The sequence below is a fragment of the Chionomys nivalis genome, chromosome 20, assembly GCF_950005125.1.
Source record: "Chionomys nivalis chromosome 20, mChiNiv1.1, whole genome shotgun sequence".
Taxonomy (NCBI): Eukaryota; Metazoa; Chordata; class Mammalia; order Rodentia; family Cricetidae; genus Chionomys; species Chionomys nivalis.
The window spans coordinates 949,575-972,022 of record NC_080105.1 but is presented as its reverse complement, the minus strand read 5'-3'; the positions used below and the strand labels follow the sequence as shown (position 1 = coordinate 972,022).

General features: G+C 40.5%; 1 pseudogene; it reads left to right on the top strand.

Annotated features, from left to right (window-relative positions):
• The first annotated feature begins 8,282 nt into the window (after window positions 1–8,282).
• On the top strand, window positions 8,283–9,214 carry LOC130862510 (olfactory receptor 11A1-like; annotated as a pseudogene).
• Window positions 9,215–22,448: the final 13,234 nt, after the last annotated feature.

The following is a 22,448-nucleotide window of genomic DNA, read 5'->3' as shown; positions in this document are numbered from 1 at the left end:
CGGTTTTATCCCATGTTTTTTCAGTCACAGTCCAGCTGGCCTTGGTGAGCTCCCAATAGATCAGACCCACTGTCTCAGTGGGTGGGTGAACCCCTCGTGGTCCTGACTTCCTTGCTCATGTTCTCCCTCCTTCTGCTCCTCTTTAGGACCTTGGGAGCTCAGTCCGGTGCTCCAGTGTGGGTCTCTATCTCCATCCATCGCTAGATGAAGGTTCTATGGTGATATGCAAGATATTCATCAGTATTTGCTGCCAAAATTTCAAACCTCCTTCTTAAACTATATATTTTTTTTTGGCATGCTAGACTATCTTTAGCCTTCTTTCTTTCTTTTTCTTTCTCTTAGTCCAGTCCCTTCATTTAACCCTAATTCCTTCTTTTCTCAACCCAGGCTGCCTACAGATTCTTTATGTAGCTGATAGTGATCTTGAACTCTTTTCTGATCAAAGCCCCCACCTTCCAAATATTGGGAGTTTAAGCATTCGCCCTTATGCTGGGCTTCAACAATCTAACTTTCTAATCTGACAAATATTGACAGATATAATCCACGAAGATTTCACTCTTAGTGTGCCTTAACTCGTTAAGAGTTGTGTGAGGCTCCCCTGACTGGAAAGAAGGCCCCAGAGACTTAAAGAAAATCCTCCTTATGAGGGACACATGTTGCAGAAAATAAGCCAGTCATCAGAAACTATTTTCATTCTCGATGGCCGTTTTCCCAAGCAGGAAAACACTATACAGGTGATGTCAAGTAGGGAGTTTGTATTACTATCTCAAAAGATACAGTTTTGAATGTCATAATCACAAAAGTTTAAATCTTTAAAATATAATTCTGGGAGCATTTTTAAATTGCTTTAAAGACATTTATTTAGATTTTTCAAGGGAGTATTTATTCAGGAAACATAAAACATGGGAAAACAGGCTACTGTATCTCACCAGATAGGCAAACAGGTACAAATTTTTGCATGCATAGCACTCAGTTCAGGTATGCTCATGAAGCATAGGTATACCAATTATGAGTGCTGTATTAAGGACACTAGTCAATAAGCAAAATTATGAACATACTTCAATATGGCTGGCAGTTGTGTGCATGGGGTTTTATACCCACAGTTACCTGATGAAGTTTATGACTTTCTGGGACATTAGACTTAAGAGATTTTGATCTTCAGGGTTTTGGCATTAGAGTTTATGGCATCCAAGAGTTTCTGAGTTATAATCAGCCTTAGCCGTGAAGTAGCACTACACACACATGCTCACAAAGTATGAGCCTCCTCGCTCAAACTTTATCATAAAGCACATGGAAAACACAGTGCAGAGTTACCATCGTGCAGTTGTTGGGAAGAGGACCCAATTCTCAGAGGTCAAAGGACACAGAAGATCCTGATAAGGACACACTTTTTGGAGGTTAAAATGAACTATTACCTGCCCTGCTGGTGTTTAACATTTCTGTTCAGAAATCACTGTTAATAGGACAGGTTTGCTTTTTCATGTGGTTTGATGCTTCTCACCCACAGCCTTCCAATTCTCTTTTTTTGTTCTTGTAGAATTACTTGAGGAAATGCTCTTTTAAGCTTACCCATTTTACTTTCTAAATGCCACCTTTTGCAGTTGTTTTTGTTTCTGGATTTGGAAATTGTTATTTTATTAAATATAGTTTATCTGCCCTTAGCTTTTTTTCTTCTTCTTCTCATTCTTCTATGCTAATAATTCACAAGTTTGGTCTTTTAATGACATCCCAGGATCTTCCATGTTCTGTTTGTATTTTGCTATTGTTTCATGTTTACTATTGTCTGACTGTTCTAATTATTTCTTCTTGTCTACAACACTGTTTGACCAATAGCTTAGGCATATTCCTAGCTAGCTCTTACATCTTAAATTAACCCATTTCTATTAATCTGTGACTCACCACAAGGCTTTGGCTTACTGGCAAGGTAAGGTGGTAAGGTTGAAGAACTCAATGACAGCCAGAGGAGAAGAATTAATACTGGGTGATGCAGCTAAGAACTGAGGTGGTCCTTCAGTAATTTAGAAAGTTGGATGGACACAATGAACATGGTGTACCAGAGCTTAGCCAAGGAGAGACTGCAGATGAAAAAGTACATGGGAGTGTGAAGGTGTCCATCCAGGGTCACAAGGAGTATGACAAAGGTATTGCCCAGAAAAGCATAAGGAGACAAGGAGGAAGAGGGAGAAGAAGTTGGATACACTGCAAATTATAAAAACCACAGAGCAATGAATTCTACAATGCTGTTTGTAACCAAATCTCCATCGTTCAATTTTACCAATGAAAACTCAGAAGCCAGATGTTGGGGTAAAAGCCTGCTAGCTCAGAAAGGTAGAGAAAGCACCCAGCTGTCCTTTCTCCTCTATTAAGACCCCAGAGAAAGAACCTTTCTCCTACTCCATCTCAAACAAGACTCCTCAAACTCAATGTCCCTCTCTTCTACTTCCTGTGCATCTCTCTGTTTATCCTCCTGAATCCCTCTTACTCTTTTTTTTTCTCCTATGAACTGGTTGCTTGCTTTGCCTCTTGACCTACAGTTGACTTTATTTAATTCTGTTTATAATATTGAAGCAGAAAGCTCTTGGATTAAAGGTGTGTGTCTGAGTCACACTACAGCTAGAAACAGATTTCCCCAGTAAATAATACAATCTTGGGGTTCATAGTGCTACCAAATATCTCACAACATTCCTCGTTTTGTCTAAAATACTATTTATAATAACAAAGCTATTTCTGCCCAGATTTCCACAGTATCCAGCTTGGTCACATTTACCAGTCTTAGGATTAAGTATTTTTGAATTCAAAGTTCTGTAAAACGTACATGTCAGTCTCATATGAACTCAGCAATTCAAATGTCCTGAGCAGTTTGTAGTCTGAAGTTGATCTTTGGGTGGTATTTGTTAGCTTTGTGGCAATCCTAGCGAGGTAGAATGCAGCAGTTAACCTGAAGGTGTGCAGTGTTTGTGCAGAACAGTGGTGGTTATCTGGTGGGAAGGGGCAGTCACTTGGGCAAAGCTGGTGGCACGGGTACAGGCTCTAGTCTGTGGATCTGAGCTGGGATTTCAATCCAGTCAACTGGAAGGGGCAATACCCCTTAGCCAATTTACTCTTTTTCTTGGCACATTGATGATCTGTCATTTTTCTTCAGATGTTTCACTTGTCCAGTGTTCTCCAGATTTCTTAGTGGGATCCTTTTATTCTCCTGTGAATACAAAAACAAAACTGCCCCAACTCTAACTTTGGGGAGTTCCTTTTTTGGCTGTCTTGCCTATATGATGCTGTGGAACAATGGTCTTGTACTCTGAAAATATTTGTCACTTGTATTGGTTTAATAAAATGCTGGTTGGCCAGTAGCCAAGCAGGAAGTATAAGGGGGCAACCAGGCAGGAAGTGTAGCTGCGGTGACCAGAATAGGAGAACTCTGGGAAGAAGAAAGGCTCAGTCTATAGTTGTCATCCTGACACAGACGATGCAAGATGAGAATGCCTCACTGATGAAAGGTACCAAGTCACATGGCTAACACAGACAAGAATTAGGGGTTAATACAAGATGTTAATTAATAAGAAGCCTGAGCTAATAGGCCAACCAGTTTATAATTAACGTAGGTCTCTCTGTGTGTGTTTTTTTTTGGGGGGGGGGGGACTGAACGACTGCAGGACCGAGTGGGAAAGAAACCTCAGTCAACAATATGAGCTATATTGATGTCTTTGTAGGTTTTTTATAAAAGATTTATTTATTATGTATACAACATTCCTGCGATTATTGCTTGCATGCCAAAAGACGGTAGCAGATCTCATTATAGATGGCTGTGAGCCACCATGTGGTTGCTGGGAATTGAACTCAGGACCTCTGGAAGAGCAGTCAGTGCTTTTAACCTCTGAGCCATCTCTCCAGGCTCGTCTTTGTAGGTTTTGCTAGATTATGCTATTTCCATTCATGCCCCCGATTACAATATATCTTTGACCTTTCTGCTAGTTAGGATAGAGCAGAGTCAGGTGAATTTGCTGGTGAGTTACTGGAAAGAGACTGGAAGTTGGTGGTGAGAATGCCTTGGGGAGTGCAGAGTATTTTTCCCTAAGGGAATGGAAAGGAAGGTTTCCTGTAGCTTTTTTAGCTTTTGCTCCAGTTTTGGTTAAGTCAACATTCAGGAATTCTCTAATGATGATGATGATGATGATGCCCCGCAGTGGGCTGCTTCACCTTGTTCATTTAAGGTTGCCCTGCAGTAAATCTGTAATTTGTTCTCAAGGGTCTCTTCTGCCAGCCTTCCCTTGTGATAAAAGGGATCTCAGTGAAAGGGCAGGATGATTGGGAGCTAGAAGAGGGCATGGAGGTTGGAGAGAACAATGTAGAGATGGAGAGAGGCCAGGGAGGTGTTTCTAATCAAGATCCTGTATTATTTCAAGTTGAGCTAAAACCTGAAGGGGCTGAAGTTGGGAAATCCAGCCATTCTGAAGTCTTCAGAAAACCTTAGCTTATCTTCTTTAGCTTTGTCTAGAGAGAGCAAGCTGATCTATAACACTTCCCAGGTAAACTCCCATTTCTGTATAAAGTTTCCCAGATTTGTTCATAGACCTTTTAAAAAAAGCTAAAAGGTTGGTTTTGACAGCTGTTTTCCTCTAATTAGTAACAGATTTCCATTGACCTAGAGAGCCCAAAAGTGCCTTTGTGGCAAGCATTTCGGGAAATCCTGTTTGATTCCTTCACAATCCTGGTGTTGATGTTTCCTTCATTGGATCCTTACAAGATGATTTCAGTCTTTCCCCTGTTTTCCTGGTTTTTTACAGAATGGGGTGGGTACTCCTGCCCCCCAGGCTCTGGTTAGTGTCCTACGATAGACACAGCCAGTGTTCTCACCTTCATTCCCATGGTATGGGAAAACTTAAATATGCTTAAAATTGTATGATTTTTTAAAAAATCTTTGAAACTTATTTATCATTCATAAATATTTGGCATTCATAAAAATAAAATGTTTAGCAGATATTATAAAATATATAATAAAATAACATTTTCTTGTTTTAAATATAATTTACAAATTATAATTTAGCATACATTTCTTTAAATATGTGTACTTGGATGTTATTTGAATTTATTTGCCAGAAGTGGTGATGATTTCAGCTGAGGGCTCTCTGCTGTCTCGGAGTCTGTGTTGAATGGGAGCTGCAGCTCTAACCCAGGGTTGTCTGGGAATCATTGCTCATTAGAAAATTGGACAGGTATTTTTCAATATTCTCATTTTCCAATAAGTTAGTAAGACCAAAATAATCTTGATTCTAAAATTATCCTGCATTCATTTTCTCACTTCAGAGTCAGCCATCCTCCCATCCTGGAGGCTTTACAGTGACAAATTCTTTAGCTTATGATAATACTGTTTCTCGTTTCTCACTCCCTTGCCTCTGCTATGTCTGTCTCGCTTTTTTGCAGTTCTTAAATCTCACTACTCTCTTCTTCCTCTTCTTCCTAACTCCCTACTCTTTGAACAATAGTATTGGTTATGCCATCTTCTGAAAACCCTAATGATCTTTTTTTTTTCTTATAGGAAAGCAGACTTCAGGTGGAGAACTCTTTTTCCCCCATTCAAGAGATTTATTGGGAGGGAAGAATTCAGGGTGGAAGAAGAGCAGCCCAGGTGGGAAACTTTTAAAGACCAAATATCAGGATTGTGCGAGCTTGTTTGGGTTGGTCAGTATCCTTACCTGTGTCCTGTTCAGTGACAGCATAGAGCGATTGTAAAGTACAGATTTGTTTTAGTGCAGATAAAATAATCAGGATATTACAGAGTGAGTGCACAGAATGGCAGATGAAAAAACGGGCAGAGCGGGTCCTGGGGCAATGAGCAGCAGCCCCAATAAAGGGCAGAACCCCAGTCTGGTGGACCCACAGATATAGGTCAGAGGAGAGACTGTTTTACATCTCAGATCTTTGTTGTTCGCTATGGTAGATTGAACTTTTATCTCCTGTAGGGTGTGTGGTGGGTGCATGATTTTAATCCCAGCACTTGGGAGGCAGAGTCCATCCTGATCTACATAGTAAATTCCAGAGAAGCCTGTGCTGAATACACTTGCTTTGGGGAGAATGGAAATTATAAACAAAACCTGTGACTATATCTTTACATTTCACATCATCTGGGTGAGTTCTCTCTCTTTCTCCCTCCCTTCCTCTCTTTCCCCTCCTCCCCTCCCTCCTCCCTCTCAATTCTCATTATCTTGGTTTTAGGTTTTCTTGATGCTGTCATTTCATCTGGACCCTGTCACCATGCCACTCTTAAAAGCCCGTGCTCAGCCAACAGGGCGAAGTTGTAGATACAGCTTGTGACCAGTAGAGGGGGCCATGTTTCGTTGCTGCCCTCTCTGTTTTACTCATCTGCTTCTTAGATTAATGGTTCTCAATCTTCTAAATGCTGCGAATCTTTAATGCAGTTCCTTATGTTGTGGTGAATCCTACCACCCACCATAAAATCATTTTTGTTGCTACTTCATAACTGTATCTTTGATACTGTTATAAATCTTAATGTAAATATTGGATATACAAGATATCTGATATGTGACCACTTGTGAAATGGTTGTTTGACTTCCCAAGAAGACATGACCCACAGGTTGAGAACCACTGTTTTGATGCTCCTTCAGAGATGAACTTCCTTGATCACCCTTGGCTACTTAAATCTGCAGCCTCTTTTTCATCCTCACATGCTGTGACATTTCTTGCCTCAGAATCTATCCACAGCTGTTTATCTGGAATATCCTCATCTTCCCTTACATTTTCCTCAGCCACAGCAGGCTACTCAGCACCTCTTCTCGCAGAACTATTTCATTCAGGTTTAATTTACCAGCTTCTTCTCCATGTGCTGCAATCACCTGCTCTTGTGTGCACCTGTTACATAAGGGTCCTTAAAGTAATGGCCTTGTTTTATTTGACTGGGAATACTAAAGATTTAAAATAATGTCCTCTATATAATCAATATATGATTACTAAAGAGAAGAGTGGCTAGTCACGGAACCCCCGAGGGAGACATGAAACTTAAGCTGTGCCTCTCTATCTCTGAGGAGGTAGCACTAGTGTTACACAGAAATAGAAAATGTAATTCCATGCAATGGACAGATTTGGCCTGTGGCAAAGTCACAGACATCATGCAGACTCCTGAGCCTCTCGGCCCTGAATCACTCAGTTTCACCGTCTTATACAGCTGTTTTAGGGCATTTGTGTTAAACAATTTAAATTTCATGTTATAATTGATATGTACTTTTATTACTACTATGGAGTAGAAACAGTTTAAGTCCTGTGAGAAAATGTGTATAGTTTGTTCTTGCTTTCTCCTCAGCCATTCTCCTTCATCTCCAGACACCCTACATCTACTCGCTGCAGTGAAAGCAGACACTACTTGGTCAGCATGTAAAGAAGCCCTGCCTGCAGGATAAGGATCACTTCAACTCTTTAGAAGCACTGTGCTTCATCAAACCTCTGCATCCACAAGCTTTTACATAGCCCACTCCACTGTCTTTTGGCTGCCCCACTGTTATCTGGCCTTCAAAACTTTGTTTAATATAGGCCAGTATCTTATAAGACAGTAAGTTAAAAGCTACTGTCTTCAGGAAGCTGCCCCAAACTTATTCTCACACCATCTACCCCAAAACTTGAGTCTGGGTTTCTTTTCCTTTTGCTCTCACAGATCCTACAACTTCTTGATCACCATCATCTATTATACCATAACCAAAACCTCTAGTCATCTAAAGAAATTGTACTTACAGAGGTCATTTTGATAAACATTTCTAAAACACTAGAGAAAAGAAGGACCATCATACACACATAGGAGTGGAATATAGAGGAAGAAATGGTAAGAAATTAACGGAATTGATGAGGCAAGTGACTGTGTGATGGGGACCAGAGAGGCTGTTGAAGTAAAGATGACCAACTTTTACCATGGGATTCCAGCATAACATTCCAATCTTTTCAGCAGTATTAGCAGTGGTTGTGAAAGGTAAAAGTTTGTTGTTGGAGGACACACATGGTGGTCACTATACAAAGTTTTGTTTTTTGTTGAAAATTTAAATATGGGTAAGTTCTCCTAGGCCATTAGGAATATGCTACATTTAAGAGCATGGGAAAGGAAGAGCCAAAGTGGAAACAACTAAAAAAAGAAGGGGAAGATGGAGACTTGTTTAATCCATCCTCATTTTACGCACTCTGTCATCTTGTTTCAGCCCTATCAGTCTTAGAATTATAGCAGACAACAGAGGCACACTAGAATTTCTCTAGCTACTGTCAAGTCAAGCAGAAAACTGAATGATCCCATGGAAAGTGTCTCCACAGGAAACCAAACTGTCACCGAGTTTGTACTTCTTGGCTTCCATGAAGTCCCTGGACTGCACCTCCTCTTTTCTGTTCTTACGATCTTCTATGTCTCCATCATCACAGGGAACATGCTTATTGTAGTGGTGGTGGTCAGCTCCCAGAGGCTTCACACACCCATGTATTTCTTTCTGGTGAACCTGTCCTTCATTGAGATCCTCCTCAATGGTGCCCAAAATGTTGGAAGGCTTCCTATAGGAGTCTGACATCTCTGTGGCTGGCTGCTTGTTCCAGTTCTTCATCTTTGGCTCTCTGGCTACAGATGAGTATTTTCTTCTGGCTGTGATGGCGTACGATCGCTACCTAGCAATCTGTCACCCTCTAAGATACCCACTCCTGATGGGGCCTTGATGGTGTCTGGGGTTGGTGCTCACAGTCTGGCTGTCTGGATTCATGGTAGATGGACTAGTTGTTGCTTGGATGACCCCGCTGAGATTCTGTGGCCCCAACCAAATTGACCACTTCTACTGTGATTTTTCACCTTTGATGGTCCTGGCCTTCTCAGACACTGGAGTGGTCCAGGTGTCTACATTTGTTCTCTCTGTTGTCTTCCTGACTGTCCCCTTTGGGCTGGTTCTGGTCTCCTATGCTCAGATTGTGGTGATTGTGCTGAGAGTTCCCTCTGGGGCCAGAAGAGCAAAGGCTTTCTCCACTTGCTCCTCTCACCTGGCTGTGGTGTCCACATTCTATGGAACACTCATGGTCTTGTACATTGCGCCCTCTGCTGTCCATTCCCAGCTCCTCTCCAAGGTTGTTGCCCTGCTCTACACAGTGGTCACTCCAATCTTCAACCCTGTCATCTATACCTTGAGGAACCAGGAGGAGCATCAGGCACTAAGCAGGTTTCGTCTACTGCAAAACAAGTGAAATGTGACTTAACAGGGATAGTGAAGATTTTTTTTATTGGACTTTCAGTGTCTTGATGACTGAAAAGTCTCCCACAATGGGCAGGAGATGAGTATTTTGTTCTTTCCCTAAATTTCCCTTTAGATCTTCTGAATTATGCCCGAGGGAAAGATAATGGTCTAACAATTCTCAAATGCTAGTGTTGTGGTTTGAATGACAGTGGCCCCCACAGGCTCATAAATTTGAATTTTGGTCATCAGAGAGTGGCACTATTTAAAAGGATTAGGGGGTGTGGCCTTGTTGGAGGGTGTGTGTCACTGGGGGTGGATTTTGACCTTTTGAGAGCCTAAGATAGGCCCAGTAGCTCTTTCTCTTCCTGTTTCCTGTAGGTCTGGATGTAGAACTCTTAGCTACTTCTCCAGCACCATGGCCGAGTGTGCTGCCAGGCTACCTGCCATCATAATGGACCAAATCTCTGAAATTGTAAGCAAGCCTCTTTGATAAGTGTTGCTGTAGTCACGGTGTCTCTTCACAGAAAGGGAACGCCGACTAAGACAGTTAGTTTAAGAGATTATGTAAACTAATATGGGTTTTTGAAAATTGAACACACCATAAATAGTGTGCTGTTTTGATCATCAAACAAGGTAGACATGTACTGATTTGTTACTCTGTAGCCCATTGCTGTATATAGTGCTACTACTACTGATTAATGAAAAGACAATTAAAGAAAGAAAATATCAATACTGAAACAAATTTAGAATTAATCCTCACTTATATCACTGTAGTATGACATTTAAAAGGTTTTTTACTCTTGGGGGTGTGTGTCTACAGCTTGAATAGTGGTATTTGCAACTTGTTTTCCCACTGAATAATACATCATGAACAAATCCTATACTAACTATCATCCACTTCTTTCTTCTTTTGAGTTTCTTCATGTGGCTAACCATAATGGAATAGTTTAAATAAACTTCTGTTGTTAGGAATGTTTAGCTATACTCAGCTTTAAAAAAATATCTCAACTTTTTATACATCTATGTTTTTTATAATAAATTTTAGAACATAAGTTGCTAGGTCTAATGATATGTGCATTTACAATTATTAAAGTTGACTTTATTTTACTTATTTACTTTGTGTCTTCTTTTTATTATAGAAACATACATAAAATAGTGTACAGTATATTGGTAGTGAATGAATAATTACTGCAAATTTTTAGGATTATGCTATTCACAAATTGTGTATATATTTCACATACAATTTTTTTTATTATACTTTTCTATTTCTAGAGACAGTTTTTCACTAGGCTCCAATGGAAAGTTTGATATTCATGATCATCACAATCGCCCTTGGTTAAAGGCTCCAGTGTGTAGACCCATACCCATGGTCTTACAGACCACTTGGTTAAAATCTCCCATGCATAGCCCATGCCTACAGTCATAAAGACTGCCTTGGTTAAACTCAGTGGGTCGCAAAACAAAACCAAAAGACATGATTGTGGGAAGTGGATTTATAGGGCAGAGAAGGGGCTAATGGGGATAAGAATGAGATAAGAGATAAGAAATGAGAGTAATTAGAATACTTCATACACATACGTGAAATTGTAGAAGAGTAAATTTAATTTGGAATATGACTTAAAATGTAAAGATACACACAAAGAACAACAATAAAAAGACAGTTTTTAGAAGCATGTACAATAGGGGCTTGAGAGATAGCTCAGCAAAATGGTTACCTTGTAAGCACAGAGACTGGAGTTCAAGCCCCCAGAACCTACCTAGAAAAATCCAGTGGTGGTGGTACTGTCTTGAAATCACAGCAATGGGAGATGAGATAGACAGACTCTTGGGGCTTGCTGACCAACCATCCCATCTTATCTGACAAGCTCCTGGTCAGTGAGAGCTCCCATCTCAAAAGGTGAAAGAAAGACTGGTTTTCTGCCTGCACCATGGCTGCTCCGAGTCTGCTGCTGCTTCAGCCTGTAACTGCAGTTCCACGGTTACTGGCCCATGTGTCAGGCAGCGGACAGGCAGGACTTTTATGTTTCACCAGTTTTCCTCCTGCCACTGCCACCAAATGTTTTTAACTAAATCTCTATCGTTCTATTTACCAATAAGAATCGGGAGTCAGAGGCTTGGGTGAAAACCTGCTAGCTTAGAGAGCAACTAGCTGACATTCTTTGCCAGCATCTCTGAAAGAGAGTGTCCTTCCTCTCTATCAAACCAAAAAGGACCGCCACACCCAAAGGTCCTCTCTATTACTTCTGTGTGTTTCTCTATCCATGTTTCTAGCTCCTATGGACTCTCTATGGCTAATGTTGGTCAACCATTTGCTGGCTCCACCCCCTGATCCAAGGTTAATTTTGTTAATGCATTCTTGGGGTTTCACAGTGTCATCAAATTCTGTCAATAGAGGACAATGCCTGAAATATGATAATATGATTCCTGGGGTTGTCCTCTGGCTTACACATAACTTGCAAATAAATATGCATACATGTCTGCATATTCATGGAAACACACACACACACACACACTTGCAGGGGTCTCTCCAATGCTCTTGTATTGACAGAATTAATATTGGGGAAATGACTGTATTATTGAAATCATTGGAAGTCTCCATTCAAATCCTAATGTCTTTATTCACCAAATCAGGAAAAAAAATAGCATTTGTATAGAGGTACTAAAGTTCATCAATAGCAAAGCAATTCTAAGCAGAAGAAAAAATGCTTGAGACACCATTAACACATGAACTCAAATTATATTACAGAGCCATAGTATCAGAAGTAAGAGTTATACTGGTATAAATCAGGAAAATGCAATAGAAGAGAGGACACACATGTGCTCCTTCACACATGCAAATATGCACACTTAAAAGCATATCTACCAGGTATGTTAGAATACATAACATAATTTTCCATATTGCCTTCAGGACTGTTTATACAATATAATTCCAAATTTCTCTACTGATACTTAAGCAACCTTAATTAGTACCGAGACAAAACACCTCGTGTTATTGTGGTGTTGACTGCTTTTTTTGAGACAAGGTTTCTCTGTTTAGCCCTAGCCACTCTAGAACAGACTGGCCTTGAACTCAGAGAGATCCACCTGCCTTTGCCTCCCAAGTGCGGGGATTAAAGGTGTGTACCACCACGGCCCAGCAGCCATGTACTCTTTTATTTATTTATTTATTTATTTATTTATTTATTTATTTATTTAGTTAGTTAGTTTTTTGTTTTTGTTTTTTGAGACAGGGTTTCTCTGTAGCTTTGGTGCCTGTCTTGGAACTAGCTCTTGTAGACCAGGCTGGCCTTGAACTCACAGAGATCTGCATGCCTCTGCCTCCCGAGTGCTGGGATTAAAGGCATGTGCCACCGGCCCATGTACTCTTTTAATACCTGAGAACATGTACTTAGTTGTGACTCTTAGAGGTCATACATGTAGGACTTATCCCAATCTTAGTTCCTTTGTTAGAGCATTCTTAGACTATCAGATCTACCTTTTATTTTGCTTTACACCATAGTCCTAATATGGAGGATGCCATCAACTATTTTGTGAAGTATTTATGAAGGTTTTAGGCTGATGTTTGTCTCCATCACAAGACAATATGGACAGTATGAAAGAATCTGAATATGAATTTTTTCTCCACAGTATATCTTGTGTTTGACACAAAAAAGGCAGCAAACATTCATCATGAATTAGATAAATAAGCTAAGGGAGACTGGAGCAAATGTGGGCAATGCCTTGTCTTCCTCTATGGTTCCTTTCCATTCCAGCATTTCAGGAGTGGCCGCTGTGCTTGGTTGTCAATTCATAGACTTGACTATGTCTGGAATTACCTACAACACGAGGAGTTGGGTACACCCATAGAGAGTTTTCTTTTTTATATCTGCTTTTTATTTGCTCTTTGTATTTAAAAAACAATCGTTTTTCACAATTTTGTATTTTCGCACCTCACCTGTTGCTTGCCAAGTTTTCTTATCAGCTGACCTTTGGGCAGGGTCTGCTTCTCTATACTTTCCCGGTGGCTACTCTGTTACTTTTGCCCCAGCCATCGCTGAGGACTGGAATGTTTTACAAGAAATAGCTTACACAAGACACAAGATGGAGGCGGAGGACATGGTGAAGGAACTTTCGCTCTTTAGTTTGATGCATTACAGATCTATAAATTCTGTTTGTGAAAAAACAAGCTGATGATCGAAGAAAACTGTTATGTCCCTACACATAAGGTTAGGTCTGAGTTCCTTGGTCATGTAACTTACAGAGTTAATCACAGGCCCCGGTATACACCTTGAAAAAAAAACATTGTGAAAGATAATTAAATGACCCTATAGTGTGTAAAGAAAAATAGATGACTAACTGACCACTTGTTTAAAGTTTTTTGGAGTAGAAATAGGATAGGAATCTGCTACACAGAAATGGCAAGCACCTGCCCTCCAATACAAAGAAAACTGACTGAAATATACTTACCTTGCTTAAAACTTTGTTAAATACACACACACACACACACACACACATTGCTTTAGGGTGAAGAGAAATGTTTAACCTCTTGTGGGCTTCTAAAAAAAACAAGTAGCTTGTAATAATAAAGTGATTTCTATCTGTGTGAAGATTTTAATTTGTTTTTGGAAAATATGTAACTTGTGGTTGTGAGGTAATCTTTTCTTTATAGAAATTTTTGTCTTAGAAGGTATAAAAGGGATAAGAAAAAATAAGAGAGTTAAAAGGAAAACATCAGGAAAGACATAGAAGGTAAACATCAGGGAAGTTATAGAAGGAGGACAACTGGGAAGAAAAAGGAAACATCAGGGTAGAACAGAACAGAAAAACAAAAACAAAATAGCAACAGAGAGAATAGGAACAAGAAACAGAAAGAGAAAAGTAAAATGAAGAATTAAGGTTTGGCTCTCAGCAAAGTCTCCTGAGCTTACGAGCAGTTGCACAGACTCCATGCCTGCTCTTTATGCTGAGGGTGGGTCCCGCGGCAGTGAAGTGTTCTTTTGCTGTGATGAAATGCCATGACCAGGTAACTATAAAAGGAGGCATCTGGTTGGGGCGTAGCTTACAGTTTCCGTGAGTGAGTCTGTGATCATCCTGATTCAGGGCCTGACAACAGGCAGACAGGCACAACACTGGAGCAGCAGCTGAGAGCTAACACCCTGATTCACAGGCAGCAGGCAGAGAGTGACACACACACACACGCACACACACTCATACACACCACACACACACATACACACACACACATACACACACACTGGAGTTTTTATACCTCAAGGCTCACCTCCTACTGACACACCTCCTTCAACAAGATCACACCTCCTAATTTTTTCTAAACTGTCCACCAATTGGGAACCAGGCTTTCAAAGCTATGAGTCTGTGGGGGGCCATTCCTACTCAACTCACCCCAGGAAGTTGCAAAGTGAACTGCTCACAGCCTGACTCCACAGTCAGGAAATGAATGCTGCTGCCCTGTTCCCTTTTACTCTCTTATTTAGTTCAGAGCCCCAGCCAGTGAGCAGTAAGTACTCACACTCAGTCAGGTGTTCCTGCTTAGTAAAACCTTTCTGGAAACACCTTCACACACACACATCCAAAGTGTGTTTTTATGGTGATTATAGATTCTAGCAAACTGACAATGAAAATTATTGCAACTCTAAAGCCTGTCACTTAAGCACATCACTTGAAATGGCATTCCATCTCTGTTCCCAAAGTTTCATGTTTATCTCATAATGCAAAATTCAGCCCAATTTCAAAAGCCACATAGCCTTTAAAACTGTCAGTAACATTCAAATTCAAAGTCCAAAGTGAGCCTTTATTAATAGGAAAACAAGTTATGTATTTCCTACATAGAATAGCACAGAGTAAGGATCCAACTGTCTCCTAAGGGAAGAATAGGGGCACAGAAAGAGAGGCTGGCTCCAGTCAACATTTCCCCAGCAGGTGTCCCACAGTCCTGGCATCTCTAATATCCCCAGGTCTCCACAGTAAAAGACATCACCTTTGACCTTTCAGGGTCTACTTGCAGGCATTGTGGCCCTACCACACATTGTTCAAATGCAAAGACTGTTATCAAACATCAATGTGAACTCAATCTAAGCTCACAACCCTGCATTACCTGAATGTCTTTTCATGGGTACAAAAGCTGAGGTCCCACTGTGGAAAAAGATTTGACTTTTGTTGCTTGACTTATTGTGTTGTTACAAAATATTCAGATAGATAGAGAAGTTAGAAACTTTCTTTATAATAGAGTGCTTCTCAATAATCAGAATTGACATTTTATATATATATATATATATATCAATTGAAATATCACAAATAAGTCAGAAATTTTTTGCTTTGCTCTGTTCCCAATTGCTCTTCAATATTTGAGGTGTGGTGCAACACCAATTATGGAAATAGATAAATACGCATATAAATATATGTGTGTACATGTATGTATATATAGTGTATGCATTATCAGACATTGTGTTTGATACTTAAAACTCAACAGTACATATTAGATTTATGTATAGAAAATTTATGATTTGAATAGGAATAACGTAAAAATTTCTGCACCCCAATAAGCCTCTCCACTGACTCAGCAATCCAAATCAGATTGAATCAAACTGAATTAGAAAAAGCCCAGGTTTAACGGATAAAAATGCTCCTGGACATTTTTCTTGATCCCCAGAGAGGAGATGGGGAAGGAAGACCAGAAAACCACTGAAGCACAATTAATAAAAACTCAGAGACAGAAATTAGGGTTCAGCTCTCTCTTCTTGTCCCACCCAGCTTGCATCCAGAACCCTTCTTCCTTCTGCCCCCTTTCCTCTTTGGGCACATAACACCATCCAGCTCAGTCTGTCTGGCGCTGGGGGCAAATCCTCAGGGCAAGTACGCAGACGAGACTTCCTTTGTCTCTCCAGCCTGCCTGCATCAAGCAAGGTAAGGCCTTTGTTTACAAACTACCCAACCTGCACGGAGATCTGATCTAGGCACCAGGAGAGACAGCAGCAGGGTGAGTTTGTGACCTGACTGGCGGCAGCAGAAGCAGCCCTGGACAGGGAACTCTGAAGTTCCTCATCCCCCACCCTATACTCCCTGGGTTCCCTGCAGGGGCTCTACACCCTGCATACTGCCTCTCTCTTCTTGTCCCACCCAGCTTGCATCCAGAACCCTTCTTCCTTCTGCCCCCTTTCCTCTTTGGGCACATAACACCATCCAGCTCAGTCTGTCTGGCGCTGGGGGCAAATTCTCAGGGCAAGTACGCAGACGAGACTTCCTTTGTCTCTCCAGCCTGCCTGCATCAAGCAAGGTAAGGCCTTTGTTTACAAACTACCCAACCTGCACGGAGATCTGATCTAGGCACCAGGAGAGACAGCAGCAGGGTGAGTTTGTGACCTGACTGGCGGTGGCGGAAGCAGCCCTGGACAGGGAACTCTGAAGTTCCTCATCCCCCACCCTATACTCCCTGGGCTCCCTGCAGGGGCTCTACACCCTGCATACTGCCTCTCTCTTCTTGTCCCACCCAGTTTGCATCCAGAACCCTTCTTCCTTCTGCCCCCTTTCCTCTTTGGGCACATAACACCATCCAGCTCAGTCTGTCTGGCGCTGGGGGCAAATCCTCAGGGCAAGTAGGCAGGCGAGACTTCCTTTGGTTCACTGGCCTGCCTGCATCAAGCAAGGTAAGGCCTTTGTTTACGAACTACCCAACCTGCACGGAGATCTGATCTTGGCACCAGGAGAGCCATCAGTGGGAGAGCTAATCTGGGTACCAGGAGAGCCGTCTTTGCGCACGGAGATCTGATATTGGTACCAGGAGAGACATCACTGGAGCACCAGGAGAGCTATCACTGCAGGGTGCCATCACTGGGAAAGTACATCAGTAGGCAAGGAGACCTGATCCGGTAAAAGAAGATCCATAGGGGAGCATTCGGAGAAAGAGATGGGCAGGCGCCAATGCAAGAATTCACCCAACAATCTGAAAAACTATATGAAACCACCAGAACCCAGCGACCTCACAACAGGAGGACATGAACACCTTAATCATGAAGAAGTAGATAAAATTGACTTTATGAAAGTGATTGACACCCTTAAACAGCATGTAAAAAATGCCCTTATAGAAATGGATGAGAAGTATAACAGAAAGTTTGAAGAATTGAGTAAATCAGTGAATGATACCCTAGGAAACCAAGGAAAAACAATCAAACAAATAATGGAAACAGTTCAAGACTTAAAAACTGAAATGGAGGCAAAGAAGAAAACACAAACAGAAGGCCAGCTGGACAGGGAAAATCTAGGTAAACGAATAGAGACTACAGAAGCAAGCATAACCAACAGAATACAAGAGATAGAAGAAACAATCTCAGATTCTGAAGATACCATAGAGAAAATAAACACGCTGATCAAAGAAAACAGCAAGGCCAACAAATTCTCATCACAAAACATTCAGGAAATATGGGACACATTAAAAAGACCAAACCTAAGAATAATAGGAATAGAAGAAGGAGAAGAAAAGCAGCTCAACGGTCCAGAAAATATATTTAATAAAATTATAGAAGAAAACTTTCCCAACCTAAAGAAAGATATACCTATGAAGGTTCAAGAAGCATACAGAACACCGAATAGGCTGGATCAAAATAAAACATCCTCTCGCCATATAATAATCAAAACACAAAGCATACAGAATAAAGAAAGAATACTAAGAGCAGCAAAGGAAAAAGGCCAAGTTACTTATAAAGGTAAACCTATCAGACTTACACCTGACTTCTCTATGGAAACCATGAAAGCCAGAAGGTCCTGGATAGATGTACTGCAGAAACTAAGAGACCATGGATGTAAGCCCAGACTACTATACTCAGCCAAGCTTTCGTTCACTATAAATGGAGAAAACAAAATTTTCCAGGATAAAAACAAATTTAAACAATACGTAGCCACAAATCCAGCCTTACAGAAAGTAATAGAAGGAAAATCACTAATCAAGGAGTCCAACAATGACCACAGTAACTCTGACATCTAGAAACCCTTTACCAGCACATCTCAAAGAAGGGAAACACACAAAATCTACTACTAAAAAAAATGACCGGAGTTAACAACCACTGGTCATTAATATCACTTAATGTCAATGGACTCAACTCACCTATAAAAAGGCACAGACTAAGAGATTGGATACGAAAACAGGATCCAACATTCTGCTGTTTACAAGAAACACACCTCAACCACAAAGACAGGCACCTACTCAGAGTAAAGGGCTGGGATAAGGCTTATCAAGTAAATGGACCTAGGAAACAAGCAGGTGTGGCCATACTAATTTCTAACAAAGTTGACTTCAAACTTAAATCAATCAGAAGAGATGGAGAGGGACATTTTCTACTCATAACAGGAACAATTCATCAGGATGAAATCTCAATCCTGAATATCTATGCCCCTAATATAAAAGCAACCACGTACGTAAAAGAAACATTGTTAAAACTCAAGGCAGCCATCAAACCGCACACATTAATAGTAGGAGACTTTAATAGTCCTCTCTCACCAATGGACAGGTCAATCAGACAGAAACCTAACAGAGAAATAAGAGAATTAATGGAGGTAATGAATCAAATGGACTTAACAGACATCTATAGAATATTCCACCCAAACAGGAAAGAATATACCTTCTTCTCTGCAGCTCATGGAACCTTCTCAAAAATCGACCACATACTCGGTAACAAATCAAACATTCACAGTTACAAAAAAATATTAATAACCACAAGTATCTTATCAGATCACCATGGATTAAAGCTAGAATTCAGCAACAATGCTACCCCCAGAAAGCCTACAAACTCATGGAAACTGAATAGTCAACTACTGAACCATACCTGGATTAAGGAAGAAATAAAGAAAGAAATTAAAGTCTTCCTTGAAGACAATGAAAATAAAGAAACAACATACTCAAACCTATGGGACACTATGAAAGCAGTCCTGAGAGGAAAGTTCATAGCACTAACTGCCCACTTAAAGAAAACAGAGAAAGCACACATTGGAGACTTAACAGCCCACCTGAAAGCTCTAGAAAAAAAAGAAGCAGACTCACCTAGAAGGGGTAGAAGACTGGAAATAATCAAACTGAGGGCTGAAATCAACAAAATAGAGACACAGAAAACAGTTGAAAGAATTAATAAATCAAAAAGCTGGTTCCTGGAGAAAATCAACAAGATTGATAAACCCCTATCCAAACTAATCAAACGGCAGAGAGAGAATTTGCAAATTAATAAGATCAGAAATGAAAAGGGAGACATAACCACAGACACAGAGGAAATTCAGAGAATCATTAGATCTTACTACAAAAGCCTGTATGCCAATAAACTGGAAAATGTAAAAGAAATGGACACTTTTTTAGATAAATACCATATACCAAAGTTAAACCAGGACCAGGTGAACAACCTAAATAGACCTGTTAGTCGTGAAGAATTAGAAGCAGTTATCAAAAACCTCCCTTCCAAAAAAAGTCCAGGACCAGATGGTTTCAATGCGGAATTCTACCAGAACTTCCAAGAAGACCTAATACCTATACTCCTAAAGGTATTTCACAATATAGAAACAGAAGAGTCATTGCCAAATTCCTTTTATGAAGCTACAGTAACTCTGATACCAAAACCACACAAAGACCCAACCAAGAAAGAAAATTACAGGCCAATCTCACTCATGAACATCGATGCAAAAATCCTCAACAAAATTCTGGCAAACCGAATCCAAGAACACATTAGAAAAATTATCCATTATGATCAAGTAGGCTTCATACCAGAGATGCAGGGCTGGTTTAACATACGCAAATCTAGCAATGTAATCCATCATATAAATAAACTGAAAGAAAAAAACCATATGATCGTTTCATTAGACGCTGAAAAAGCATTTGACAAAATTCAACATCCCTTTATGATAAAAGTCTTGGAGAGATTAGGGATACAAGGGTCATACCTAAATTTAATTAAAGCTATATACAGCAAGCCGACAGCTAATATCAAATTAAATGGAGAGAAACTTAAAGCCATCCCACTAAAATCAGGAACACGCCAAGGCTGTCCACTCTCTCCATACCTCTTCAATATAGTTCTCGAAGTTTTAGCAATAGCAATAAGACAACATAAGGGGATAAAGGGGATTCTAATTGGAAAGGAAGAAGTTAAACTTGCATTATTTGCAGATGATATGATAGTGTACATGAGCGACCCCAAAAACTCCACCAAAGAACTCCTACAGCTGATAAACGCCTTTAGTAATGTGGCAGGATACAAGATCAACTCCAAAAAATCAGTCGCCCTCTTATACACAAAGGATATGGAAGCAGAGAGGGAAATAAGAGAATCATCACCTTTCACGATAGCCACAAAAAGCATAAACTATCTTGGGGTAACTCTAACCAAGGAAGTGAAAGGTCTATTTGACAAGAACTTTAAGGCATTGAAGAAAGAAATTGAAGAGGATACCAGAAAATGGAAGGATCTCCCTTGCTCCTGGATTTGGAGGATCAACATAGTAAAAATGGCAATTCTACCAAGGGCAATTTATAGATTCAATGCAATCCCCATTAAAATCACATCAAAATTCTTCACAGATCTTGAAAGGACAATAATCAACTTTATATGGAGAAACAAAAAACCCAGGATAGCCAAAACAATCTTATATAATAAAGGAACTTCTGGAGCCATTACCATCCCTGACTTCAAACTCTATTACAGAGCTACAGTAATGAAAACAGCGTGGTACTACTGGCATAAAAACAGAGCAGTCGACCAATGGAATCGTATAGAAGACCCGGATTTTAACCCACAAACCTATGAACAACTAATTTTCGATAAAGGAGCTAAAAGTATACAATGGAAGAAAGAAAGCATCTTCAACAAATGGTGCTGGCACAATTGGATGTCAACCTGTAGAAGAATGAAAATAGACCCATATCTATCACCATGCACAAAACTCAAGTCCAAATGGATCAAAGACCTCAATATCAATCTGAACACACTGAACCTGATAGAAGAGAAAATGGGAAGTACCCTACAACATATGGGCACAGGAGATCGCTTCCTATGTATAACCCCAGCAGCACAGACATTAAGGGCAACATTGAATAAATGGGACCTCCTGAAACTGAGAAGCTTCTGTAAAGCAAAGGACACTGTCATTAAGACAAAAAGGCAGCCTACTGACTGGGAGAAGATCTTCACCAACCCCACAACAGACAAAGGTCTGATCTCCAAAATATATAAAGAACTCAAGAAACTAGACTTTTAAATACTAATTAACCCAATTAAAAAATGGGGCACTGAACTGAACAGAGAATTCTCAACAGAAGAAGTTAAAATGGCCAAAAGACACTTAAGGTCATGCTCAACCTCCTTAGCGATCAGAGAAATGCAAATCAAAACAACTTTGAGATATCATCTTACACCTGTCAGAATGGCTAAAATCAAAAACACCAAGGATAGCCTTTGCTGGAGAGGTTGTGGAGAAAGGGGTACCCTCATCCATTGCTGGTGGGACTGCAAACTTGTGCAACCACTTTGGAAATCAGTGTGGCGGTTTCTCAGAAAAATTGGGATCAACCTACCCCTGGACCCAGCAATAGCACTCTTGGGAATATACCCAAGAGATGCCCTAGCATATGACAAAAGCATTTGTCTAACTATGTTCATAGCAGCATTATTTGTAATAGCCAGAACCTGGAAGCAACCTAGATGCCCTTCAATAGAAGAATGGATGAAGAAAGTGTGGAATATATATACATTAGAGTACTACTCTGCAGTAAAAAACAATGACTTCTCGAATTTTGCATGCAAATGGATGGAAATAGAAAATACGATCCTGAGTGAGGTAACCCAGACCCAAAAAGAAGATCATGGGATGTACTCACTCATAATTGGTTTCTAGCCATGGATAGGGGCCACTGAGTCTATAATTTGTGATCCTAAAGAAGCTAAACAAGAGGGTAAACCCAAGGAAAAACATATAGATATCCTCCCAGCTATGAGAAATAGACAAGATTGATGGGCAAAAAATGGGAATCTTGGGGGGTGGGGTGGGAAGGGGATGAGGGGAGATGGGGAGAGAAAAGTGTGAAGGAGAGGATGAGGGGAACTGGGGGAATCGGGGTGATTGGGGGTAAAGGAAGGTTGGATGGGGGAGCAGGGAAACTCATACCTTAGTTAAGGGAGCCACCTAAGGGTTGGCAAGAGACTTGAACCTGGAATGGCTACCAGAAGCCCAGGGCAATGTCCCCAGTTAGTTCATTGGGACACCTGAGGATAGGGAACCTGA